This window comes from Rhinoderma darwinii, chromosome 7, assembly GCF_050947455.1.
Source record: "Rhinoderma darwinii isolate aRhiDar2 chromosome 7, aRhiDar2.hap1, whole genome shotgun sequence".
Classification (NCBI taxonomy): domain Eukaryota; kingdom Metazoa; phylum Chordata; class Amphibia; order Anura; family Rhinodermatidae; genus Rhinoderma; species Rhinoderma darwinii.
This window is the reverse complement of record NC_134693.1, coordinates 84784215-84794693: the sequence shown is the minus strand read 5'-3', so window position 1 is coordinate 84794693 and position 10479 is coordinate 84784215.

The following is a 10479-nucleotide window of genomic DNA, read 5'->3' as shown; positions in this document are numbered from 1 at the left end:
ATTCCTTATATTTAATTTGTTTTGTTTTGTTCCAATGCTGGATATAAAAAATGGAAAGGAGGCCAATGCTTCCTAGTTATCTTTCAGCCGGTATCTTAAAATAAATTGAAATATGTAAGAAGCAAACACCCCTTAATGTATCACACAGGCACCACATGCCCATTTGAAGTTACACCATGTTATAACTAGGAATAGAGCACATGAGGTGCAGTATATTTCATTTGAATATGAGTTTTCACGTATCACAATTCTTCAAACCCAGACTTTGAAAACGTTAATTTTTTAAGCTCCATTTTAAGCTCCGAATTAAATGTCCTCAAAGTAATACTCAACTGTCTAAATAATAAAGTTATAAAACTTGCTCTTATAGAATTTGGTAATGGGTAAATTGTGGATACATTTGAGAAAGGGTTCGTTCATTCATTCAGAAATGTTGGCCTAGGAATCTGGCCATTTTTCCGTAGGGGTCAGGAAAGATACTGGGGGAAATATATAAACAGATTTACGCTAGTAAAAAAGTCGGAAAGTTTGGTGCACGCTGTGGCACGCCAGTCTTATGATATTTTCCCATTGATCTTTGCAGTTCAAGGTTGATTTTGTTGTCTTCGTCTGGGTCAACTGGTATTTGTAAGTATAGAGGGATAAACTTGATTGACATTGGTCTTTTTTAAACCCAGTATCTACTGTATCTAAATTTGATTAACCCAAAATAACAAGGTAGGCTGATCAAGGCTCTTATAACTGTTTTAGATTGGGAATTGAAAGAATGTACAGTATTGTGTGAGCAAACTTCAGAGTACATAAGTAACCTACTTTCTATTCTATTCAGGGTATGTGCACACGCTAGCTGTCATTTACGTGTGAAAAGACAGACTGTTTTCAAGAGAAAACAGCTGCCTCGTTTCACACGTAAATGCTCCTCCTCGCATTTTGCGAGGCATCTGAGACGCTCGTAAATCTTGTGCTGTGCTTCATTGAGTTCAATGAAGAACAGCTCAAATTACGTGGCAAAGAAGTGTCCTGCACTTCTTTGCCGAGGCAGTCCATTTACGCGTCGTCGTTTGACAGCTGTCAAACGACGACGCGTAAATTACAGGTCGTCTGCACAATACGTCGGCAAACCCATTCAAATGAATGGGCAGATGTTTGCCGACGTATTGTAGCCCTATTTTCAGACGTAAAACGAGGCATAATATGCCTCGTTTACGTCTGAAAATAGGTCGTGTGAACCCAGCCTAAAGGAGGGACCAGGCTGTCCCGTGCTACAGCGCTACTTGGCCCTGCGCTTCCATGTTCTGCAGTTTCAACTGCATCAGGGACAATGTCCCCTGAAGATGAACCTGAGGTGACGCTATCATCGTCACTGCCCAAAACAGGTTCCATCTCTGACGCCATCACTGATGCGGTCTCAGACCACAGCATGGCGTATGCCTCCTCGGCGCTAAACAACTTCCTCGCCATAACGTCACTAACACTAACTAAACAAACTTTTTTTTTAAATATAAAACACACAAACTAACTGGTATTGTTAGGGATCTGCCAGGTACTACGTCTAGGTATACTCCTGGGATTAATCAATCCACACCTGAGGCCAGACCTGTTCGACTGACACCATCTCCCACCAACCAGGGTGGCAGGCTCAGGAGTGGGAGAGCCTATCTCGGCCTGGTCAGTCGGAGTTAGCTCCGCCCCCTGTCCTTTATTACCTGCCGTGTTCTCCTCCTCAGTGCTTGTAATTCTTTTGGATTCCTGGCCCCACTGCTGCTTGCTCCAGCCTGCTTCTGCCGTGCTTCTGCCTTGCTGCTGTTCTGCTTAACCCGCTTTGCTTTGCCTCCGGCTTGCTTCCTCCTCCGTGCTCACTTGGGTATACTCCACTTCATCCTGGTCCTGACAACTCATTCACCCTTGCGTGTTCCCTGTTTGTTCTCCCGTGCACTTAGACAGCGTAGGGACCGCCGCCCAGTTGTACCCCGTCGCCTAGGGCGGGTCGTTGCAAGTAGGCAGGGACAGGGCGGTGGGTAGATTAGGGCTCACTTTCCCTTCACCTCCTTCCTGCCATTACATACCTCCGAGTCCTCCGTGGAGGGGCGAGGAGACGGGACCTCGGGGGGGATCGCAGAAAAGTCAGAGGGGAGGGAAACGGAGCGGTGAATGAGTTGTCAGGACCAGGATGAAGTGGAGTATACCCAAGTGAGCACGGAGGAGGAAGCAAGCCGGAGGCAAAGCAAAGCGGGTTAAGCAGAACAGCAGCAAGGCAGAAGCACGGCAGAAGCAGGCTGGAGCAAGCAGCAGTGGGGCCAGGAATCCAAAAGAATTACAAGCACTGAGGAGGAGAACACGGCAGGTAATAAAGGACAGGGGGCGGAGCTAACTCCGACTGACCAGGCCGCGATAGGCTCTCCCACTCCTGAGCCTGCCACCCTGGTTGGTGGGAGATGGTGTCAGTCGAACAGGTCTGGCCTCAGGTGTGGATTGATTAATCCCAGGAGTATACCTAGACGTAGTACCTGGCAGATCCCTAACAGGTATATATGTCTACACTACCGCTAACAAAAAAATAAACCGCTATTGCTATATATATATATATTATATATATATGTGGATATATATAATTATATATTCCCTACCTGCCTATTCTAATAGAATAAAAGATAGAAAGGTAGATAGATAGAAAAAAAGATAGATGGACAGATTGTATAGATAGATAGAAATCTATCTATACAGAGAATGTTTTATAGTGTAACTGTATGTTTTTTCACTGTAATCTTCTGGCAGCAATTCTCTCGAGTCTCTTCTTCTTCTCACACTGAAACAATGTTTGAGGAGAAGAAAAGAGACAGGAGATTTGCTGCCAGAAACATCAACATAAAACAAATGTGGTCGCTGTGATAGGTTTTCACAGCGACCACATGTTCAGGGACCATCAGATTGGTCCCTGATACTCTGCCCAGTGCCCATAGCTGTTGGTAACAGCGTGGACATAGGGCTGTGTGCACGAGATATGTACAACTGCATGTGATCGCTGTGATTGGTTGTCACAGCGATCACATGTTCAGGGGCCAAAAGATTGGCCCCTGACATTCTGCCCAGTGCCCATGGTTGTTAGCAACAGCCAGGGCACAGAGCTGTGTGCACGCGATCGCGCTAGCACAGTCTCTGAAGTGCCGCCGTAATTAGTCTATACGGCGGACTTCAGAGACCCTGACCGCTGGCCGTAAAAACACAGCCAGCGGTCGGGAACCTGTTAAGGAAAGAGGCAGCAAAATCAAGCTCTAGGAAAAAACTACTTTTTTCATAAATGCTGCCACATCAGTCTATAAATAAATGGTGTTCAAAAGTGTACTTCCTTTTTTTAGCGATATGTTAAAATCAAGCAGACATGATTTAGTATAGTAAATCTGTAATATACCTTACAAGGCCAAAAGTAAGTTGAAATTCATATTTGTAATGTTGGTGAACGTCGATCGCCGCTATCCGGCTTCCCATGGTGGCCGCCAGCATCTATTACCTCCATACCAGTGTTCCCCTCCTCGGGGATGCCGGCATGTACTGATCCCACCCGCTGCTCGCTCCCGTAGGGTGCACGCACCCTGGTGACCTCTTAAAGGGCCAGCGTGTGCACCACTATAACCTTCCCTAGCATATCCCTGGTTACCCTGTCCTATTTAAATTCATCCTGCCCTCCTTCCTGTGCCTGAGTGTTGTTGTGTCTACCCATGTTCATTTACAAAATTATCCCTGAGTTGTATCCTGTACTCAGTGTTCCATATCCCGTTTCTTGTATCCAGTAATTGTGTTTGTTCCAGTACCAAGTGTAGTTTCGGAGTCGAGTTTGTCATCTGTGCCAAGTGTTATTACGCTAAGTGTCTACCACGCCGAGTGTCTGCCTATCTTCTACCCAGGTACTCTTGTCCTAAAGACTTTAATTGACTGCTGTCTGACCAGCTGCTACTCCGCTACGGCGGTGCGGCCTAGTGGGTCCACATACCCCACATCTGTAACACTATTTAGTGTCTCCAGCAGTTTCAGTCACATCCACTGCTAACAGCTGCGTAACGTCAGCATACAACCATAACATTTCTATTGACAAACATAAAGACATTAACAGTAGAATTCCACATACTTAAAGGGGTTGTCCCAGTATTAAATGTCATAGCAATATAATTCAGCATTAAGAATTAATTTGCTTTGTAATTAATCTTATGTTATAAAAAATGCTCCAGTTGCAAGATATTCCCTTAATTTAATGTTAATACTGCCCCCTGGTGTTCAATCTTTATAGTAATGTGCAAGTTAAAGTTAAATCTCCCTGCTCTCAGCTACTGGAGGTAGCTGAGGGCTGGGAGCAGATCTGCTCGAAGGGGCGGGATCGAAATCAGTATCAATCCCACCTGTTAAACCCCTCAGATGGGCGCTCAATAGCGAGCGCCGCATCTGAGTGTTTTAGAGGGAGGGGGCTCCCTCTCTCACCCCACTGGCACACCCAATCGCAGGGTGCCGGTGATTTCTATGGCAGCCGGGGGCCTAACAAACGCCACCAGGTCTGCCTCTAGTTAATGCCTGTTAAGCCATGCCAGAGGCATAGCTTGAAAGATTCCTGTCACTTTTACACTGACAGGCAGTAATACACTGCAATACAGAAGTAAAAGCAATCAAATTATCGCATAGTGAAGTCCCCTAGTAAGACTAAAAAAAAGTTACAAAAAGTTGAATAAAGTTTATAATCAATAAATAAAAATCCCAAGTAAAAAACATTTAAAAACCTACTTGTTCCCCTTACAAAATGCTTTATTATGAAAAAACAAAAAAAGTAAAAAAAGCTACACATATTTGGTATTGCTGTGTCCGTAACATTCCCAATTTAAAGCTATTACATTATTTAACCTGCACAGTGTACGCTGTAAAAAAAAAAAAAAAAAGAACAATGCCAGAATTGCTGTTTTATGTTCATCCTGCCTTCAAAAAATGTTGATAAAAAGTGATCAAAACCTCTCATGTACCAATGGTACCAATAAAAGCTACAAGTCGTCCTGCAAGAAAAAAAACCCTCATACAGCTGCATCGGCGGGAAAAAAAAAGTTAAGGCTAGTAAAATATGGCGACACAAAAACAAATAATTAAAAAAAAAATTTGGTGTAAAAGTAGTAAAACATAAGAAAACAATATACATTTGGTATGGACGCAATCATAACGATCCGCTGAATAAAGTTATGCTATTTATACTACATGGTAAACGTCATAAATTTAGCACTCAAAAAATTGTGGTGAAATTGCTGGGTCTATTTCTATTCCCCCAAAAAAAGTTAATAAAAGTTAATCAATAAATTAAAACAAGACCTTATACAGCCATGTCAACAGAAAAAGCAAAAAGTTATAGCTCTTTGAATGCGACGATGGAAAAACGTAAAAAATAGCTTGGTAATTAAAGCCCAAAATAGGCTGGTCACTAAGGGGTTAACATATACAACAAATTCTCATGACCCTTTTCATGATGTACACGTTAAATGCATACCATTATAGCCTATGGGTGACGGATGCCACTATTAGGAATCTATCACCCATAGACTATTATAGCAGGGGCGTAGCTAGGGGGGGGGGGGGGGCAAGCGGGGCATGTGCCCCGGGCGCAGTTCAGAGGGGGGCGCCAGCACCACCTCCTCCTGCACTATAATTGTACCTGTGTCGCAAGGACACAGGTACAATTAGAAGCAATGAACGACCGGGCACGTTCCGTGCCCGGCCATTCAGCGCCTTTCCACGAATGAAGCGACTGGTACCTTTTGTACCAGTGACGCTTCCGTCGATGAAAGGCGCTGACTGACTGACAGGGAAAGTCATCCTGCTCAGCCAATCAGCGCCTTTCATAGACGCTGTGTTCAACCCCCTGGAGACCTGCGCAGAAGAGAGCAGGTCTCCATGGCTGCCGGACGGCGTGGGAGCGGGAATAAGGTGAGTTTGAATTTTTTTTTTTTTTTTTTATTGTAATAGAAGTGTGGCTGTATCTGCGGGGGGGGACTTTGTCTACACGGGGGACTTTATCTGCGGGGGGTGTCTATCTATAGGGGGACTATATCTACAGGGCTGGGCTATATACAGGGGGACTATATCTACAGGGCTGGGCTATATACAGGGGGACTATATCTGCTGGGCTATATACAGGGGGACTATATCTACAGGGGGGCTATATACAGGGGGACTATATCTACAGGGGGGCTATATACAGGGGGACTATATCTACAGGGCTGGGCTATATACAGGGGGACTATATCTGCTGGGCTATATACAGGGGGACTATATCTACAGGGGGGCTATATACAGGGGGACTATATCTACAGGGGGACTATATACTGGAGTGGGCTGTCTATAGAGCACCATATACAGGGGTGGGCTATATAGTATATAGCCCCCTGTAGATATAGCCCACCCCTGTATATGGTGCTCCATAGATAACCCCCCTGTAGATATAGTCGCCCTGTATATAGCCCAGCCCTGTAGATAGAGCCCCCTGTAGATATATTCCCCCTGTAGATATATTCCCCCTGTAGATATATTCCCCCTGTAGATATATTCCCCCTGTAGATATATTCCCCCTGTATATAGCCCACCCCTGTATATAGCCCAACCCTGTATATAGCCCACCCCTGTAGATATAGCCCCCTGTGTATAGCCCACCCCTGTATATAGCCCCTCTGTAGATATAGCCCAGCCCTGTAGATATAGCCCCCCTGTGTATATCCCAGCCCTGTGTATAGCCCAGCCCTGTAGATATAGCCCAGCCCTGTAGATATGGTCCCCCTGTAGATATGGTCCCCCTGTAGATATGGTCCCCCTGTAGATAGCCCACCCCTGTATATAGTCCCCTGTAGATATAGTCCCCCTGTAGATATAGCCCACCCCTGTATATAGTATCCCACAAATAGCTCCCCCTATAGTGCTCCACAGAAAGCCCACCCCTGTATATAGCCCCCTTGTACATATAGTCCACCCCTGTATATAGTGCTCCACAGATAGCCCACCCTTGTATATAGTATATACAGGGGTGGGCTATCTGTGGAGCACTATATACAGGGGTGGACTATCTAGTGGAGCACTATATACAGGGGTGGACTATATGTACAAGGGGGGGGGCTATATACAGGGGTGGGCTATCTGTGAAACACTATATACAGGGGTGGACTATATGTGGAGCACTATATACAGGGGTGGGCTATATCTACAGGGGGGCTACATACATGGTTGGGCTATCTGTAGAGCACTATAGGGGGAGTTATTTGTGGGACACTATATACAGGGGTGGTCTATATGGGGGCACTATCTACAGGGGCAATATGGCAGGCACTATCTACAGGGGGCTCTATGGCAGGCACTATCTACAGGGGGCTCTATGGCAGGCACTATCTACAGGGGGCTCTATGGCAGGCACTATCTACAGGGGGCTCTATGGCAGGCAGTATCTACAGGGGGCTCTATGGCAGGCACTATCTACAGGGGGCACGGTGTGTGTGTGGGACACGGTGTATGGTGCTATTATAATTAGAGGTGCAGTGTATAGCGCTATTATATTTAGGGGCGTAGTGTGTGGTATAATGATAACTTTATATTTATTTATAGGTGCAGAAATGTTGGAAAAGTGAGAAGCTGAAGACATGTGAGCGGCAAACTGCAGAAATAGACCGGGAGAAGTCATCATAGAGGTCTGGACCAAATGGAGAAAAAGAACTAGAATCTGAGACGTCACCGGTGAGTCACTTAATGTAAATGTTCACTCTGCCTCTAATCAGCACTGTAGTCACTGTATGATCTGCAGCGAGATGATGGGTGGTATGATTATGATAGGATTTATTTTTTGTGAAACGGCATCTCCCAGCATATCCTTACCATTGTTCGGGCTATGCTGGGAGCTGTAGTTTTACGCCGTACAAACCTATACGGCAGGGGTTGCACTAAATTGAGCTGTATTTGTTCTGGGGCTGTATATATGTACCGAGCTTGGTTCTGGTGTTGTGTATAGAACCATATTGCTTGTGAAATGTACAAATAATTTTATGCTCGCGTTACATAAAAAGAAATGACACGTCGATTGGTAGAGAAAACAAACACGGCGAGGGGGAAGGAGATGTCGGGAAAGAGGTTGGGGGGGGGCGCCAAACTGAATCTTTGCCCCGGGTGCTGGAGAACCTAGCTACGCCTCTGATTATAGTATCCGTTTAGCAGATACATGTTGAAAAGCTATTGAAAACATATGACCTATACAATAAAAGGATACCTATGACATATGTTACCCATAGGCTCCCATGTTCCAAAAATCTATTTTTGCGGGAACCCTTTGTATGGGATCCCATTGTGAGAAATAGAGTAGTCTGCTTACATATACCAGGACAACGGAGGCCAATAGAGTGTCCTTTGTCCTCTGTCAAGCCATTGGAACTCTATGGACACGTTTACCATATACGTCGGGAGCTTTTGCATAAGAGGACTGGATAGTGATAACAAGATAGATGCGCTTTTGCAACCATTTGACCTGATGCATTTGAAAAAAAATATGAAGCAAACTTATGTGTCTTCAGGATATGTGCACACACACTAATTACGTCCGTAATTGACGGACGTATTTCGGCCGCAAGTACCGGACCGAACACAGTGCAGGGAGCCGGGATCCTAGCATCATACTTATGTACGATGCTAGGAGTCCCTGCCTCGCTGCAGGACAACTGTCACGTACTGAAAACATGATTACAGTACGGGACAGTTGTCCTGCAGCGAGGCAGGGACTCCTAGCATCGTACATAAGTATGATGCTTGGAGCCCGGCTCCCTGCACTGTGTTGGGTCCGGTACTCGCGGCAGAAATACGTCCGTAAATTACGGACGTAATTAGTGTGTGTGCACATACCCTCATAGTGAGGGTATGCTCACACGTAGTGACCAAAAACGTCTGAAAATATGGAGCAGTTTTCAGCCCAAAACAGCTCCTGATTTTCAGACTTTTTTTAACAACTCGCATTTTTCGCGGTGTGTTTTACGGCCGTTTTTGGAGCTGTTTTTCAAAGGAGTCTATGAAAAACGCCTCCAAAAATGTCCCAAGGAGTGTCCTCCACTTCTTTTGACGAGCCGTCATTTTACGCGCCGTATTTTGACAGTGACAGGTAAAATAAAGGCTCGTGGGAACAGAACATCGTAATTCCCATTGAAAGCAATGGTCAGATGTTTGTAGGCGTATTAGGGGCGTTTTTTTCAGCGTAATTCGAGGCGTAAAACTCCCGAATTACGTCTGAAACCACTGCGTGTGAACATACCCTGACAGACTACAAACAAACCCTGTGTGTAGTCAGATCCTGCAGTCATGTGTTACTCCATTTGAGCCTTCTTAATCTTTTGCTAACTTACAGACAGTAGAAGGGAGTAACACATGACAGCAGAATCAGGCTACATACAGGGTTTGTTTATATTCTGTAACCATAGAGCCATATAGGCCTTTATGAGAACTATATACACAAAGAATTTTTGATCACGTACATAGTTAGTACGGTTGAAAAATCCTCGTGTCCATCAAGTACTATACAGTACTATATATTAGTAAACTTGATTAGTTTTAGATGTATTGGAGCAATACAAAAGTCATGGCAAAAGTATAGAACGCCTTTAAATCATCAATCAGTTGAGACACTTGCTCCAATCTGCTTCTGAAAGTAATACTAGCACAAGAACTTTTCCTCAGGAGCAGATACACACAAGACTGAGATGGTCAGAAGGGTGTAAAGCATTATGCCATTGGACTGTGGGCAGCAGAAATGCATTTTCTTTAGCAAGATATCATGCATCTCCCCGATGTCTGATGGATGAATCTTGTTTTAACTGATGCAAACCCAGATTTTACTGAAAGTCCGGTGCAGCTGTTAAGATTTCAGAGGAAGAAAAGTAATCTGTGGCTGGTAACATGCTTTGGACTTTGGTCTGTTAACCAATGAAGGGAAATACTCCAGCATTCATCACAATTTTTCATCTATAGGGCTGACGTAAAAACAGCCAAGAGCTGTGCTCGGCTGTTTCCGTCAGCCCCATAGACTTTGAATGGATCGGAACCATGCAAGTCCGGCTCCATTCAAACTCCTTCTAGCCACCGTCTTGCAGACGGGGAGGAATGAAGGATCGGGGTCGCCCGTTCTGGCAATCACTGGACCCCCATCGATCTAGCATTTATAACCTATCCAGTGGAGAGGTGAAAAATGCTGAAGCCTGGAATACCCCTGTAATGCTAAAGTATACAATGATATAAAGAGAATTAAGTTTCCTTCTTTGTGAAAACTTTTAGCGGAAGGACATTTCCCTTTTAAACAAAGCAATTATAGTAATTGGGCCAGACCTTGTAGCCCACTACTGCATCTGTGGCTGAACAAAAGAATAGAGATTGCAGCAGCAAAAGAAGGGGGAGGGGTATCCATATAAATACTTTTGGTTTTGGAGTGACATGTTCAACAAT